The following is a 19,296-nucleotide window of genomic DNA, read 5'->3' on the forward strand; positions in this document are numbered from 1 at the left end:
TAAAGGCCAGAGGGGTAACCATCAATCTAAGTTTCAGGAAATAGCAATGGCACCTAGACAATACCACTTCACAGTGTTTTACAGCCCTCTCTAAGAGGTTTACAGAGTCAGCCTGTTGCCTCCAACAATCAGAGTTCTCATTTTACCCACCTCGGAAGGATGGAAGGCTGAGTCAACCTTGAACCTGATGAGACTCAAACTGCTGAACTGCTGGTAGCCGGCAGTCAGCAGAAGTAGCTTGCAGTATTGCATTCTAACCACTGGACCACTCTGGCTCATGATAATTAAGGTGTACTGAATTTTCTATTTTTCACACAACTATGTATTACTTTCTGTAACAGGTGACATGCTTCTTAATGCTAGTTGCTAAGGAATTTGAATGACAGGGTGAACTTATGTTTTGCTGGTGAATTTCATTCAGGCATGCAGTTCATTACTCTAGGAACAGAACACTGAACAAAACCTGTTTGACCTTTATTCATGAGGCACTTTTCATTTTAGGTAAGATACTTAGCTTCCAAAGTTTACTTTTGTTTATGTTATGTTGAGTGATGTTAATAGGAAAAAAAATAATACCTATAATGACAATGAAAGTTGAGGACCAGGGAAATGAATTAAAACATAGGCATTTTAAAAGTACAAACTTTCATTTGAGCCATGGTTTCTAATTCTGAATTCAAACATCACTAGGCAAACTGGTTAATAGTAATAAGAAATTCTTCTTGATCTATTCAATATCTTTTACCCAGCTGTCTTCACAATGATCAATATAATTGGGAAATACTTGAAGAGTAGTTGTGGTATAGTTTTAATAGTTAAATAGTTTGAGAACTTATACAATCCACTGAACATGGATATTGGAGCTTCCTTGTAAATATTAGGAAGTCGGGTACACAATACTGTAGCTAGAATACACATTCTTGGTTTTTTAAAATATATTTAGAAATATTATTAATAAATGGAAGAGATTTTTATGGCCACCCAATGTGAACAGTGGAAACTCTGGCAGTATTTACCGGAAGAGTCTTAGATCAAATAATTGAAATGGAGTGACGAGAAATGGAATGAACATGTGAGTTTAAGTCACTTATGTAACTTTAAATTATAGTTTAACATTAGATCTAGGTTTAAAGTCCTGTTGATGTATAGCATCAAGAGGATTCTGATAGAAAAAAAAACCCTTGGTAATGCTCCTTCATATTATTAAAAAGGGGAGATGCATTTAACATTATCCGGAGAGATCAGAAAAATAAAACAGAACTTTTGCAGGTCTGTAGGTATTGATGCATCATGAAAATAGAACTGACAAGATAATAGGTCTTTCAATTTGTATTTAATTTCTGCGCCATGTGCATTTATTCTTCTGCTTCCTACCAAGTTAAACAAATCTGGGAAAACAAATATTTTGCTGCATATGCCAAACCTTTTTATTGGAGCATTTGATTAACATTGTGTCCTTGGTGATAAATTAGGTGACAGCTGCACTACCAATATATATGATTATAGTAATGATATATTTACCAAAATACAGTTTTATGCTCATTAAAACATTTTTCCTCATAAAAAGCTGAATTTTTATTCAGTTGGTGGTAACACTGTGAACATCACATATAATTTGCCTGTATTTTGATACAAAGAATTTGATGATGATGATTCCGATTACTGAAAATAGCAGGCTTGCTTGTGTTTTGGGAAAGTTATTCTGTACTTCAGTTTGTAATTTAATGGGTTGAAATAATGATAGCAATATTACAAAAGTGATTGCAAGCTGTCTAGCTCTGCCTACCTACGAATAAGGCAACAGTCTTTGTAATTTTGTTATCCTTGTTTCAAGCCATTAATTTATAATCATCAATTTTGTGTGCTATTACGTTTATATTATAATGTAGTTTTGGGTTTCTTTCTTCTTTCCCATAAACACAGGCAAAACAAATATATTGGAATGTCAGACCCAAGCTACATAAATGGTCCCAAACTGTGCAGCTATTCCATTTCTAGTGACTGATAAACTTTCATTTTATTTTTCGTAGTGCATATCACTTAACATTTTCTGTATGGATACCATTTAATGATTCTGTTGGCCTTGGAAAATGTTTTTTTTACAGCGCACACACACACACACACAAATATAAATATATTATTAAGAATACATATATAAACATTCTTTATTATATATGTTCTTTATTAAGAATTGTCCCCCTCAACTGACTAAGACAATTCTTCATAAAGGTCATCAGTGTTTGCGGTCCCCCTCACGCTCCACTAGATGCAACAACTATGTGTAGCCACATTTGCCAATAATGAGATTTTATGGTACATGGAAGGATTCTGAATATATTACCTTCATTTGTTTGACTTCATGAGTGACAATGAATAAGAATAAAATGTAAATATTAAAAAGTGTACTGAAGATTATAGGTACTATGCTTGGGTGTTCTAGGATCTCATAGGTTCTAAAATTGAAGTAGAGTGAGATGACCTGGCCTCTATGCAACATTGGACTAGCCCCATGGGCCATGTCAATATGTTATTTCCTTTTGTAAGGACAGTATTAAAGTACACAATATGGACAAATTGATAAATTGATTCAATATTTACTTATATATTTGTGTATGTATGTATTCAGGAGCTATCCCAAAAAAACCTGGGATAAAAAACAAAACAAAAACACAGTACTACATTAATAGAGTAAAGCAACTAAAACTTCATTGAGTCTGTATTTTGTCTTTATAAACCACCTTGACTAACCATACCTATCAATTACAGTCTTTTCTTTCTTCTGGAATACATCATCCTGCAGGAAATAAGTAATATGATTAGCAGCATAATTTAATTTAGATTCAAATGGTGTTGGAAGCTACAAGCTCAAATGTGCAGATATGTAGTGCAAATTGAGAAGACACATTTTTCTTTCACTTTATGGACTTACAGACTCTGAAGCGCCCATTAAGACCACTCAGTCCACTCTCCTGTTCATGAATCTGTATATTAAAACAGGTAGTTCTTCAACCTCTCCTTGAATGCACTTGGTGGAGGGGAATCTAGCATTTTTCTAGCAATTCCACACCTGAAAGCTTTTTCTAACATGAGATTCTGCAGTTCTGCAATAAATACTGTATTCCATGTGATACACTTTCTCTGGTGACTATTGAAGATTAGATTAAAACAGCAAGCCAGTGCAAAGTTCTTAGAGATTTTTTAAGAGAATAGGATACAAAAGAGAGCATCAAAGCGAAACAACAAAATATACATGTGCTAGTTTTATTTCTTTTTCCTTTTGTAGAGAACCAATTGTTATAAATTGGCATTAAACTGAAAGAAGGTCTTTATGAACTAATACATGTATTTTTATGTATTATATTTTATACTGATCAGTGGAATGTGAGATACAGGTAAAAAGAGTCAATTTCCAAGTTAATTCAAAAGGCAAAAATCAGTGATGAATATAGAAAGGCATTGAACACATTTTCTGCCTTTTTCCATGTTATTCTTTTCTGATAAAAAATAACTGCCTTTTGATTTTTTTCAGAACAAAAAAAATATTGGTGATGTACTCATAGATGACACATGAGATTTTTAGTTATTACAAGGTGACTCAAAGTATGTCTTTGTTTAATTGCTTCTACAGTAGATCTTCAATGAGATTATAAAAGAAAAGGCATTCCTCCTGTGGGACTGAACAAATTTAACAGATGTTGATAAGAAAGACTGGAAAAAGTCTGGAAAGTGCACTTGGAGGCAACAATATAGAAGAGAAAAAACTGGAGAAAATAAAATCTGCAAATAGAAGTAGAATGACTGTGGCAAAGGAAAACAAAGATAGTACCAGTAACAATGGGTGCCTAAGGTAGAATCCCAAAATATCTGGACCATGATTTGAACATCATTGACACTGACAAAATCACCACAAATCAATTGCAAAAGGCTGGTTTATTTGGAAGAGCAATAGCAATAGAACATACACTTACATACTGCTTTACAGTGCTTTACAGCTCTCTCTAAGCGGTTTACAGAGCCAGCATATTGCCTCCAACAATCTGGGTCTTCATTTTACCAACCTTGGAAGGATGGAAGGTTGAGTGAAGCTTGAGTCGTTGAGATTCAAACTGGTGGTAGTTGGCAGTCAGCAGAAGTAGCTGCAGTACTACATTCTAACCACTGTGACATCATGATTCAATATTCCAGTAACAATGTACGTTAATATTCAAATAGTGCCTTGTTGATATTTCCCCTGCTAATTTACAAGATTTACAGTTATGGTCCCAAAACCAATATATTATTTTATAAACATAGAATGAAGATACAAGAAAAGAGTTAACAGGTCTATTAGGATGAAACATTCAACTGATATCTAATTTGAAGTAGGTGAAAAATTCAAGTGCCTCAGCATCCCTGACATTCATAAAAATAAACTGCTGTGCATTGTTTGCTCTATTTCTGGAAGCCTAAACTTTACTAAATGTGTATGATGGAGATTAAATGCCAATTTGACTGTTTTTGTTTGAGTATGTGGGCTGCTTTTATAGTACCAGAAAACATATATGTGTCCCAATTGACAGATATTTTGTGATGGCTTCTATGTGGGACTATTTTAATAACAGTTTGGAAACTTGAACTCTTCAGAACAAAATTCATTGGACTAAATGACTGGAAAACAATTGTCACCTAATGCATGCTATAACCTTTTTGGGGTCAGTGATCACATCGGAAGTTTTGACAGCAAGTTACTGACCCTCTCAAATGATTGCCATAGGGTGATTAGCCAATCCCAAAATCAGAAATACTTGAAACCAAACAAGGCCACATACATTTTCTAAGAATGTCTCTGGGATTTAAGTGAGGTTTACTTTGAGCTTTAAAGCCATAAATAGCTTGGAGAGGCTCCTTGAAGGACCATCAACATTGACTGGATGCTATTCTGTGCTTCTTTCCTCTTCTGGTAAGTTGAGATGTCACATATCTATTGATAAAGTGCTGAAGGAACAATGGGTGTTCTGCTGAGAAGAAGTTAATTTTGTTAGAAGTTTTCTGTTCTTGCCCCACAAGAGGGAATAATGCACTTAAGCTGACTATAGGTTTTCTTTTTCTTTGGATTAACACCAGAAGAGGATTTCTTGTATATATTGTTATGAAATATTAATAAAAAGAGCAAAGGTAAATGTTTCCCCTGTCCAATCATATCTGACTCTGAAGGAGGTGGCTCATCTATATTTCTTAGCTGAGGAAGCCTGAAGACTTCTCTGAAGACTTTTCCATGGTCATGTGGCCAGTATGATTATATCCCGAGGCATATGGAATGTGATGCCTATTTACCTACTCACATTTGCATGCTTTTGAACTGCTAGATGGTTAGGAAGAAAAAAAAAGATCCCAACAAATGAATTATTAATGATAATGTTTAAGTATCAACACTCATGTATGTCACACCAACAACTAGGTAAGAGTCAGGGGAAAGACCTCAAATTCTGCAGTCCTAGAGATCTTGAAATCACTCTTTAACATGAAGAAGTATAGTAGCTAGAGCTGCAAGGGAAGAAAGATGAGTCATTTCCTTGGGAATGATGCTACATTATCCTTACATTATTTGTTACTTCTGAGGAAATCCTGTGATCCCTGGATAGCTTCCTACTTTCCTGCAAAAATATCTTGCTAAATGTGAATAATAATAAATGTGTCCTTCTTACCTGAACAAACATATAATTTTATGGTAGCATAAAGTCAGAAGCTGTGTTGTGGCATTACATATAGTTGTTCAATTAGGTCATCTCTCTTCAGACTTGGACAAATCTGGTGACTCCTGAAACCAGGCTGAATCCGTTACAATAATAAAACTACAATATAAACAAATGTATGTGTTCAAATAGGAGACAAGAACAGAAATTAAATTAAAACAATAAAAGACAGTAAACAAAGAATGAAACTTAGTTTTAAGTAATAACCTTCGCTTGTGTGAATTATATTATCCAATATTTCTTTTGCATCAATGAAAAAACTATACAAAGACTATGAGTGCACATATTTCAGCAAGCCAACCTTTGCTATCTGGTACACAAGTGTTTTTCTAAGAACACACACACACACACACACACACACACACACACACACACACACTTCGCTGTATTTAACCTCAATAGATCCAATCTTATAACATGTATTTGTAATACTCATAATTACATGATACTTTGGAATATAATTTAACACTATACTTTTGCCCACCCACCCACCCGGGTTCTTACCTGATCTTCATTTCCTGATTTTTCAACTTCAGCTGCCGAACGAGGCACAGCTGCAGTTAAAAAAGTAAGAAAAGAGGGCTGTTTCAAAGGCTGCTTCTCCGCATGCAGTGTGCTAATGATGATTAACAGGTGTGCAGCTCACAGCGTACAGGGAAGCTCGTAAATCCTGAACCGGTAGTTAACCCTGTCATATCCCACCCCGTATGTATGTATGTATGTATGTATGTATGTATGTATGTATGTAGATATGTAGACCCAGAAGATGAACAGACCTATGGAACAGCTGTCCTGCCCTACATAAGAGGTACTACAGACAAAATTAGTAAGATACTACACAGACATCACATCAAGACTGCCTTCAAAACAGACAGAAAAATAGCAGCCATCCTTAGAAACCCCAAAGATAAAATTGACCTGGAAAACCAAGGCATATACGAAGTCCCCTGTGCATCATGCCCGGCCACATACATTGGACAGACCAATAGAAGAATAAGTACCCGCCTGGATGAACACAAAAATGCAGTCAAAAAACTGGAACACACTTCCTCACTAGGCCAACACATGGAAGCCACAGGTCATAGCATCAACTTCAATGGCACCAAAACCCTAGCCACTATAGAAAACCCCAGCCACAGAATCATCAGAGAAGCCATAGAGATTGAAAACAGACCTGAAAGCATGAATAGAAGAGATGATTCCACCAGACTGTCAATCATTTGGAAGCCTGCACTCACAAACAAAAAAATCTCCACACCACAAGCCAGGCCAACACCTAGGCACAGACAGATCCCCCGATGCCTCCAGCTCAAACACATCCCAACCAGGCACCCAGATGAAACCTAGCTTCCTAACTAATGATAGCCGTCCATTTACCTGGAGCCAAGCTGCACTAAAGGCCTCCAATAAAGTAACACAATGTTGCCAGCCAATCAAGATACAAAAAGAGCCAAAAAACAGACAGAAGATCTTAGAAACACCAATCAAGCAGAACACAGCAAACTCCAAGACCAATAAACACAGACCAAGACTCCCAACCAATCAGGATGAAGAAAAAACCACTCTGGCACAGCAATAGGCTGCCCCAAATTTAAATCTGAAACCACTGTAAAAGTCTGACTCACAGATGAACACTACAGAAGCCTGATGATGGCGGATGAGATTCTGCCAAAACATTGCTAACAACTTTAAAAGCACAACTACAATGACGTGGGAAAATACCCGAACAAAGCTGAATGCCATACATGTAAGTACCCATGAAAACTTAAGAAAACATATATGTATATATGTATACATGTATGTATATATGTATACTGTATATACTGGTTGTGGAATTTATATTCATTTTTACAATATTTATTCCTTCCTTCATAGGCTTGTAGATATTTTTAACAACTGTTGCTATCAGTATTAATCTGTATTGTTGGAAAAGAATGTAGATGTGGTTTGGAAAGGGAGAGAAACAAAATACATTAAGGGAGGAGAAATGTCCATTCAGCCTTGATAAAATGGAAAGTGTGAGAAAGAAATGGAAAATAATTACCACTTTGCTTTTGTGTGGTACAAGATGGAGCAGAGATAAATTGCTTTCAAGATACTGTTATACTACACTACAACAATAAAAACTCATTCCTGCTGCTTCTGTTTCTTTCACTGCTTCAAATAGCTGGCAATCATATAATTATAGCAGTTATAAAGATCCAGAGAAAGAGCTATACTTCAGACTTAATTGCACTCAATTTATTAAGAAAATATTTCTTTTTTATATAACTCAAACCTTACTGTTTTATGATGCAAAGAACAATGATGACTTTAAACAAAAATTAAAATATTGTACTTTCATATTGGAAAGGCAATCCCAAGTCAAGGTCCTAAAATAGAAAGAAGGAAAGAAACTTATCCTTATATATAAAACATTTTTTTAAAAAAGAATCATATTTATTTAAATAATTTAGATGGCATCTCAATCTTGCTACTACAAATCTGAGCGATGAATAAGAAATTTAAAACTCCAAAATATACAAATATATAAAACAAGAATTCAAAAATAATTTAAAAATCCAAGCACTGACTAGAAGAAAATATCTTTCTTACCAAATAACTGGGAAAAAGAAAAAAACACTCTTCTTCGGGTATGTCCTCTGCTCCACAAAACATGAATGCCCTGTGCATGCATTTAATCAGTCTATCAGTGAAGGAATTACCTCTTCTCTTGTAACTGAGCACTCAGAAACACAAATAATTGGATCATTAACAGCATATGGTATGGATTTTTCCATCTCTAGCTGAGATGGTGCAACAAATGAGGAGGTGTGGGCGGGAGAGATTTGTTTTGTATGCTGTGAGACATCTTACCTCCCCCGAACCACAATTTGGTAGAAGATTTAATTAGCATTTCTACTTACCAACTATTTTTAATGAACAGTATAAGTATAGTTTTCATCAGTTTCTTGAAGTAAAGGAAAACACTGATGTTTCAACATATCTCCATCTCGGCCAAAGATCCTCCCACCATATGTATCTTATATAATATTTTGGGTGCTTTTTTTTGCTGACTATAGCAAGAGGTTCACAGAGGTTATTCCTGCAGCATTCCCAAACTCCCAATAATTTTTTGTGTTCACTTGTGTATGTCATACTCAATCCCTGAGAGACTGCATTTCATGAGCCTGATAGAATCCCGAAAACTACAGCTGGAACTAATGACAGTGATCTGATTATCACAGTTATGGAGCCGAGGACAGATAAATTGATAATCAAATACAATACATTACCCTTTCTCACCCACCTCTTCCTTCTCCACCAAAGCACAATTTTGTGAAAAATGTAAGCATAAAACATTTTAACAGCACCACCCCTTTTTAAGAGACAGTCACATCATTATTTGCAGCTGAAAAATGACAAATTGGAGTTGCAGATTTGTAGCAGTTTTCAAATTACGACAAATTAGAATTATGCATCTTGGGTAAATATATTTTTTCCTGGACTGTCTACATTCTTCCCAGTTTCACTCTTTCTTCCTAACTGAAACACAATTCTTCTATGTAACTGCCTGCAATGCTTTAGTTTTCTTTTCTTTTCTGAAGATCTATAATGAACCTTTCCAGTTTTCTCTTGCTTGTGTTTGTAATCCAGTCATGACAACACATGACTCCTAAAAATTAGAGTCTGTCTTCATACATTGTAATAAAGAAATCTATTTTGAAAATATCTAAAGCTTGAAATGAGTTGTTGGGATAGCAGAGCCTACAAGTGGACTACAAACAGAGCATGCAAGCTGATATCCTATCTGCCTTGCACTCAGGATATTACTCAAGTAATGCTTTTTCATGCTGCTAGAAGAAATAAATTTTCAGATTTAGACACATTGTAATACTTTTCTTCTTTTTAGATTCTTGAACTATGCAAAGAGAGACTAAGATGAATAACCAAAGCAATGTGCAAAATAGTGATTGAGTCCATTATGGCGCATTTATGGTATTCAATGAGATTTAATAATAGATAATCTTACAATTATTAATGTAACAAAGGCTAGATATGGACACACAAAAAGAGGCAATGAGCACACACACACACAAATTTATATCCTTTTCTGTAACCAAGGTATCCCCAGTTGCTTAGATATTGCCTTAACTAATCTCACTGTTCTTTTAACAGGATCTAAATAGCCTATCTTTGCTGGAGAAAGCCAGAGGCAAAATGAACAGTGGACACCAAAATTTTGTAGGAAGTGATGAAGGGATAGTAATTAAAAACTGCCTAAAGGAAAGGTATGCCTATGAGGAAACTTGTTACAGGCAAGTTTTGAGAAGGATATTTAACCTCTCCATTTCTCAGTGACAGTGGAACTTCCTTCTTAAGAAGAAGAAATGACATTATGTTAACAGGAAAACAGAATTGTCTTCAGCAAGGTTTTCATTAAGGCTTACATCAAAAGAAGATGTCGGGAAGAGTAGGAGTGAGAGGTTGTTTGAATTGATTCAGCAGAATATAAAACCAAATTTGTATCAGTGTTTTTCATTTTCAAATAACTGTAATAATATTTCAGTGCACATCCATAATGTTTTCAGCAGTATGAGAAAGAATGAATATAGCAGATTGATGGTGTTTATCTTGTGAAGGCCCTCTACATTCTTCATCTAGAAAACACAGCACATGAATTTTCACTCTGCCAGGCTGTTCTGACCCAACCAGGTTCCCAGAGAGCAAATACAGACAAAGGCAGCAGCCCCCACCTTTCAAAGTTTAATCACGAATGCTGTTCCTTTACAGATAAAAGGCTGCTTTCCAACAATCATCTCAGGACAGGAAAGAGCCTTGCCAAGTTGTTTGTCAAGGCTGCCAAAAACCCAAAGATAAGAACTAATTTACAAGATTCACAAACTAAGATGTCCACCAGTTGAGCTAAGAGCTTCTTCGCTGTTTGCAAAGAATGCTTTTTCAAACCTGGCTTTTATCGTCTTGAGGGAGGGGCCATTACCTTGCAGCCTTACTCGTGAGTTGCCTGTGCTACTGTAATTGTTCTTTCCTCTGAGTAATCCTTCATGCACATGCAGTTGGCACAGGCTCCTCTGGAACCTCCTTGTCACTGCTGCCAGCCCTCACAATCTCTGAAGGCAGCAGTCCACTCCCTGATGGTCCTGGCCCCTCATCAGAGTCATCGTTCTACTCAGCCATCTGCACCTGATGCCGGCTAACCACAACACAGGCTAAATGTAACATTCTGATATTCTTTCAGTTAGGATCCTTGCTTTGATACTAATTAGAAAGGAAGGAAGCTGGAGAAGTAAAAGAAATAGTTCTAGTGTTACATTGCAGAAAAAGCAGTAGATATATTGTGGGAAACATGAAGATGGGTGATAACTTAGTTAATCTGTTTATGAAAGGACTGTTTGCACTTCAGTTTGAGATGCAGACAACACATACTCATCCCCAACAACCTGTGTCTGTGTTCAGTAGTAAAGGGACATAGCCAGTGTGAGATTCAGCAAGTTTGCAGTGGTTCAGGTGAACTGGTTCTTAAATTACCCACCCCGCCCGCTATCAAAGAGGATCCTGCACTGCAATGGAGAAATGGGCAATGTACCAGCTGGTGCAAGGGAAGGAGAAGGCCACTTTCCCTCTTTCTTCTCCCTGCTTGTCCTTCTTCCCTCATGTCAGCTGCTCCATTTCCATTTCTCCATTGCAGCATAGCACTCAAGATCCATTTTGATAATGCGGGGGGTGCTAACAACTGGTTCAACCAGGGTCAGTTTGGCCAAGACTCATCCTGCACGTGCAATGGAACTGGAGGGCAGGATGGGCCACACCTCCCATGACAGCCAACCTGACTCTGGGTGAACCGGTTTTATATGAACCCCACCACTGAACGCAGGGCAGAAAACATCCTGCAGAAAGCACAGCTCCACAACACAGATCTTGCAGTTCTAAGAAGGTTCCACACCCATTTGCACTACTCAGCTGACCCTGAGGACACAGACAAACCTCCAAGCAGCCTCAACGATTTTCTAAAAGAATGAAAATGACCAGCTGTCTGCAAGGAATATAAATCCTTCCATTCCCCACCAACCAGTCAGAGCTGAAAAAGCTTCTTGGATGAGAAGCAAAACATCTTCAAAGAAAAACAAGAAAGTCCAGTTGCCTCTTGAAAAAGCACCTTTGGGACAACCATGACCTGGATGACTGAGAATCTCCATAGACATCTTAGTGTTAGCTTATTTCTAGCAGCCTAAAGTTCCATTAAGCATAGCTTTCTGATTGTTAATATACATGAGAGATACAAGACACAAAACCATGAACATTCTTCTATTGTTGTTTACCAGTATCAGTACCAAGAACTAAATTAGATGGCATGGCATAATCTGGTTAGCAATTGTATGAATGAATATTAACCAATTAATAACAGATTTGGAGACCTGATTCAATTGAAGTAGATATTGTTGATCTGGGTTGTACTCCCTACACTTGCTATTTGGATTGGGAAAATCTTACAATCCAAACATAAAGGGCCCAAAGAAATTTAGATATCTTTCTCATCTAAACAAAGCTGTCCATATAAAATTTTATTCCTATCCAGCTAATACTGTCAACTAAAGTTTTTCTTTTAATCCAGTTTGCAGGTATCTGTCCTCTCCTACCTGAACTGGTGTAATATCACACATCATGAAAAACAATGTTAACTTCTACTTATTTCTTGTTTGTTTTTAAATGATAATTCATAGATTTATTAACTTATCAATGGCATCTTTTCTAGTATTGCTCTGAGGTTAAAATTAAAATCTTCAGATGATTAGGATAACAAGTAGTCACTGGTATATACCAGTCATCCATGAATTTGTTTATTGTAATTCCCTTTGAAAAATATTCTGGAGCAGCCATGTGAATATGTTCCAAGGTTTCTACTGCTGCTTGATGCTTAACTGCAATGGAACCTAAAAGTAAGTGTTTCATTAGAGAAAAGAGCTCCATGATGAAAGATCAGCCTTTGATCTTTCTTACTATTCCAAATATTCACTTAACAGTATTTTCCTGTATAGGTATCTGGAGATGCTTGTGCTGTGAAGCTTTCTAATTCTTTAAAGCTTTGATTCAATTTATGATTAAACAATATCACATATATTTATATAATATAATAATATATGATATGTAATAACGTGACATTAAATTATGTATAAAGTACCTTAATGATTCTATTTTAGAATGTTTTAGGCTTTTCAGATCTAGGCATATTCAAGAAAATCACTGTTTCCAAGAGATATAGAAATGTTAACTTTAGGGGACTAATTTATATTTAGGATACAATAGACAAGGATTTGGATTGCACAGAACCAGGAAGATTCTCTCATAAAAGTCAAGTTGGCAATTGTGATGATATGATAAAAACTACTCATTGTGTGTGTGCGTGCACATGCGTGCGAGTGCGTGTGTGTCTGTGACTGTGTGTGAACTCTCGTTCAAGTCAGGGAACAATTCAATGTAATTCAAAATAAACCAATTCTATATTATGAATATTATTGGAAGAAATCAAATTACTACTTGACTAATAGTACACATTTGGTTATGTAGATTAATTTCAAAAACTATTCATTCAAAAAATTACTGAGGACAAATATTTTTCTGATATTATTTTTCCATAAATGTTTGCTACAATTTTCTGCAATAGCCATTTCCATATTATATTTTTTAAAAATATACTTGACATTTGTGTGTGTGCGTGCGTGTGTGTGCGTGTGTGTGTGTATGTCCTTGCATGCATGTACATGTGCAATCAAGCTCTAAAACATTTTCTTTCAGCATAACATTTTACATGGATTATAGGCAGTTTCATTTAGAGTTGCTAAATTACGTAGTCTGTTATTTTCTTTCTTTCTCTTCGTCTTGCTGACAGACTTAGTAGGAGATCTTTTTGGACCTGTCAGGGAACATTGCTGGGAATTTCCAGGAAAAGAATGATAGCTGAAAGAAAGCTGAAATTTGACAGGCTTCTCCAAGCTCTTGATTGCTTTTCTTATTTTACTCTCCCTTTAGTCTTGAAGATTGGACGCAGAAAAAGGGAAATAATGAAATGTTTCTTGTGTGAATAAGAGCAGTGCCACATGAAATTGCACAAGCACAGGTTATTCTCAGGAGCACAAAAATGGCAGGAGGGAGAATATGGGGAACCCTTTCATTAGCTTACCTCCCCCCCACCCCCGGATATACCTGAAAGGCTATTAGCAGAATAAATATGGTGGGTAAGGGAAAGGCTGAATAAGAATGCCCTCACTGCTCTTTTTTCTTGACATCTGCTGTACCAGGGACCTCTAAAAAGAGAGGCAAAAAGCAAAATGTAGTCAAAGTTTTCCCCTTGTTATATGCATAAAGAAGGGCAGAGTTTCATTTATATTAGTATTTTTAAATGTTTTTTTCTGTTTATTTTATTTTATTTTTGGTGATACAATTACATAGCTTGTTGGTGATTGTTATTTTCTAAAACATGTTTTTTGCATGATTTCTCTAAATTTCTTTTTTTTAATTGCCACAAAATTTTATATTAATAAAACAAACAAAAGGTAGGCAGAGCTTCAGTTGTATACTTGTAGCTGCCATCTTGACTGTTTGCCCAAGTGGAACACCTCCCTAACCCATTTGATAATTAGCAAGGTAAGGTTAAAAATCATGCTGAAACAATTGTCCCAAAGGTGCTTTTTAAAGAGGCAACTGGACTTTCTGGTTCTTCTTTGAAGATGTTTCACTTCTAATCAAGAGGCTTTTTCAGCTCTGACCAGATGGTGGGGAAGGATTTATACCAAAGGTGGTATTCAGCAGGTTCTGACCAGTTCTGGAGAACCAGTAGTAGAAATTTTGAGTAGTTTGGAGAACCGGCAAATACCATCTCTGACTGGATCCTTCCCCTGCCACGCCCACAGAACCAGTAGTAAAAAAAAATTGAATTCCACCACTGATTTATACTCCTTGCAGACAACTGGTCATTTGTATTCTTTTAGAGAGTCATTAAGGTCACCTGGAGGTTTATCTGTGTCATCAGGGTCATTTGAGTGGTGTAAATGGGTGTAGAGCCTTCTTGGAACTGTTGAAAGGACTGTGTTGTAGATTGGAGATAGATGATGTTGTATCCCATTCCCTCTGTTAAGAGAAGGCTGTTCAGTTTTGACATAGATGACCCTTCTTTCAAACCAGTTTTGTTAATCACTCACTAAAAGAATGCAAATGATCAGATGTCTGCGTATAAATCCTTCCATTCCCCACAATCCAGTCAGAGCTGAAGAAGTTTCTTGGATGAGAAGCAAAATGTCTTCAAAGGCAAACAAGAAAGTCCAGTTGCTTCTTGAAAAAGCAACCATGGGCAACCATGACCTGGATGACCGAGAATCTCCATAAATATTTGTTGAAGCAATTGTTTCAGTGTTCATCAGTTCTGCTAGAAATGTCAGTGGGAAGATTCCAGGCCAACTGGTAAAAGATACTGGACTTTCTTAATTCACTGAAGACTTTTGCTATCTGTTTCTCAATGTTGCAGAATATTTGGTAGTAAGATATTCTTTTATCTCCATATCATCTTTGTTCAAAGTTTGGTTTTACTCTTAAGTTGGTGATTATTTCACTTAGGAGAAGCTGAATAATGATATCAAATCATATAATATATACAGAGAAAGGATAGATGTGGAAGTTGGATTCCTTTCAAGAAAGAAATCAAGCATACTATTGTATTTAAAATAAGAAACACATTAAACTATTTGTCCATATTGATATTACTTGACAGTCTATAAAATATAGTAAAATTGCAATATAGTTTTCCTAGCTATTGTTGCAGTCTCCTTGAATTAAATTTGGGACTCCAGTGAAACCTTTGTTAACAGATCAGTTAAGATTAGATGTTATTCCCAACCATCTATTTAATAGGAGAGTCTATAATTCTTGACGATGTCATTACCCAAATGATATCAATTTGACTTTGTGACATTAGTATAAACTGTGTGAAAGATACACAATAAAATAAATGTCCAGATTTCATTACAACAAGGACTATGAAATCAAACTTTGCAGTCTTTATATAGAAGGTAACTTCACCTCATCTGAGTTATGGATTTTTATCAGCCCAGAAACAGTAGGATCCATAAGGGAGCCAGTGAGCATGTATTATCAACGCAGGTGGGGTGGGGATGTGGGAAACTGAATGATGAAAGCAACATTATGCTATTGTATGGCAAGCCCTGTTACCTTTGAATGTGACTTGTGAAGAGTTTGCAGCATCGTGATACATCGTGATACAATGCTGCTTTTGTTATTCTGATGATAGACATAAACTCCTGCAAGAAGCCCCATCTTTGAGATACAGCTCTTGTGCTGTAATTCATTAAGGCTGTATATGGCTTTGGTAGAGCAGTAGTCTCAAAAGATATTCTCCATTCTCCCTCAAAATATATTGGGACTGTAAATACTCAAATTCCCAGCAGCAGTGATTGGTGCTGTTTATTTATTATAAGAACACAGAAGAAAACTATCAAGACTAGGTTTAGCTATTGTTTGTAAAATGTTCAATTCTGTTACCGCCAAGAAAACCGGTTGATATTATTTCTTTATAAGGAATTGGGAATGGCATGGGAATTATCCAGAAGCAGGCTTGGAAAATTGGTACAGGTTAAAAACCAAGCTCCAAGTATCACATACATTTGCAAGATATTAGTTTTTTAGTTCATTTTTAACATTGCTCATCAGAATGATAAAGTGATGAAGAAGAGGTAAGGAAGGATATTATTTAAAAGCGTTCTTCATTGTCTTCTCTCTCTTTTTGTCTTTTTTCATTAGATTCACTTTAAGGGAAGGAAAAGTTTAAAGAGAGAAGAATATGTTTAGGAGTGGGTGGTGGTAGCCCTGGGCTTGTCTCACAAATCCTTAGCATCTAGTATGCCACTGAAATAAATTTAACTGTGAAGTCAGAGGAGAGTTGTGTATTTTAAAACCTTACCTTGGTGTAGACAAAAAGATGTTGAACTTTTACAGATAGCTGTGACCCCTACTGTAGATGTGGCACAGGTTGGAGTGGGAAGAACAAATTATTATTTTTTTAAAAAAATAAATGTTGCAAGAAACATTCTTGATCTATTGGACGGTAGCTTTCTGACTCATAAAGAGAATTTGACTCTCAAGTTTTTAGTTTGTTTTCTTGTCAGATAAAACTGTTTACTGTGACACTATGTCATTCTGCCAAAAGGAAACTGTTTTCTCACTGGATACTGCACAAATTTGTCTCCTAGGATTTCTGGTGTAAGTTTTTGGCAGGTTGTGTATTGGAGGAGAGGAGTTTTTCCCTAGACATTTTCCTAGCATAATGTTTCAAACCGCTCTTGTCTCTTGTCTTATTTTAGAGGTCATAAGGACTACAGATTCCTTTTATATATTTGAAAAAACTGTCAAGAAAAAGACTTTTCTAATGTATCCATAGGGCATTATGGAAGAGGGCATTTCATGTTAAAACATTAATTTTATATTCAATCAAGTATTTTTAGCAAACCATTATATGGGAAAGTAAGAGCCCAACAAGTGGATGGGAGATTTCATATTAGATCAATGACATCAAATAACTGCTGGACCAACACAGGAACTTACTCCTCAAATGTCTATTCAGTGTTTAGTTAGCAGTCCTAAATTTATTCTCAACAATTGCCAGTGTCAGGAAGAAATAATTTTACAGATAACAGATAATGAGAGTTGGAAGGGACCTTGTAGGTTATCTAGTCCAACCCCCCACCCAAGCAGGAGACCCTACACTATTTCTGACAAATGGCAGTCCAATCTCTTCTTGAAAGTCTCAAGTGATGGCGCTCCCACAACTTCCGAGGGCAAGGTGCTCCATTGGTTGACTGTTTTTACTGTCAGAAAGTTTCTCCTTATTTCCAGGTTAAATCTCTCCTTGTTCAGTTTCCATCCATTATTCCTTGTTTGGCCTCCGGATGCTTTAGAAAGCAGCTTGATCCCTTCCTCCATGTGGCAGCCCCTCAAATATTGGAAGACCTCTATCATGTCTCCCTGGGTCCTTCTCTTTACTAGGCTAGCCAAGCCCAGTTCCTGCAACCGTTCATTGTACTTTTCATGAGTGTATTGCATCAATGTTGTTCATCCAGAAAATTAGATCCATTAGAATGGATGCTGCTTATAGAATGCATTTCCCTTCCCTCTTGTTGTTGTCTGTTCAGCCTTAATCTACTCCATTACCCCTACAACAATAAAAAAGCATACTTAAGAAGCAGCCCTTGCAAATGAAGAAAGATGACGAAGCTACAATACAGTTATGCTACATTACAGTGAAATATGGCTTTGGTTTCAGGCTTTGTCTCTGAGTGTATATGGCAAACACATATCTCTAGAAAAACTAATTGGTAGGGTGGTTCAGTAAAAGAAATTGGAGCTTGCAATCCTGAATACTTGGATTGGGCTCTAGAGTGGAGTAAAGACCTAAGCAATGTTGATAAGCAATGAAATGAACTGTAAATCAATTTTAAAACTGAGCTAAATCCCACAAAGGACTTGGATGCTCACACTAAAAAAAAAAGGACAGCTTTGTTTGGAGACAAAAACAGTTTAAAAGTTTAAATCCAAAAATATAACCACTCCATCTTTAGTTTTAATTTTCTTTTTATAAGACTGCATAGTGGCTCGATCTGGGCAGATATGTGGGATGGATTTTTGAAACAAACCTACGAGTAAATTAAACTTCAGCCATCCCTGTCCAAATTCAAACACTCTGCGATGTGATGGTTGCCATCTAAAAAGAAATCCAAATTATTTTCAAGAAAACTGCATGAGCCATGTAGTCACCAGGCAATCAAAGAATTTCTATTTTTATTTAAAAATAAAGCCTTTGCTTCAGACAGAACACAATAAAGAAATTAACTCAGAGGTACTATTCAGCCGGTTCAAACCTACTTGGGCGAACTGGTAGCAAGAATTTGGCGTGGGTCGCCGAACCGGTAGCAACATCTAGCTGGCTACGCTCCCAACCCGGTCGCCCAGTTTCCGCTTACTCGCTTGCCCCGCCCACCCAATGCTCGCTGCCCTAGTTTGAAGGAGGACTGCTTCCCCGCCCTAGCCATGCATTTTAAAGCAGCCACTTGAAAACACATGACTGTGGGTGGAGCAGCGGTCCGTTAACCTGCAAAACTGTTCCAAGGCTGGATTCTTCATAGACGCTAGAAGTATTGCTTCCCCTTGTGAGTAAAGTGCCTGGAGCAAGAGGGAAAGAACGCTGGGGGAGCGGGGGGGAATCCAGCCATGAGGAAGTTTGCAGGAGCTTCAAATGCAAGTCAGTTTATCTGCAGAGCTTCTCCAATGCTGGATTCACTTCCCCTTGTGTGTAAGGTGCCTGGAGTGAGAGGGAATGAAGGCTGACAGGTGTGTGTGTGTGTGTGTGTGTGTGAGAGAGAGAGAGAGAGAGAGAGAGAGAGAGAGAGAGAGAGAGAAAAAAAAAAGAAAGAAAGAAAGAAAAGAAAGAAAGAAAGAGGAAAGGAAGAAAGAGAAAGAAAGAAAGAAAGAAAGAAAGAAAGAAAGAAAGAAAGAAAGAAAG

This window comes from Pseudonaja textilis, chromosome 2, assembly GCF_049901715.1.
Source record: "Pseudonaja textilis isolate UNSWEBS1 chromosome 2, rPseTex1.2, whole genome shotgun sequence".
In the NCBI taxonomy this organism is placed as follows: Eukaryota; Metazoa; Chordata; class Lepidosauria; order Squamata; family Elapidae; genus Pseudonaja; species Pseudonaja textilis.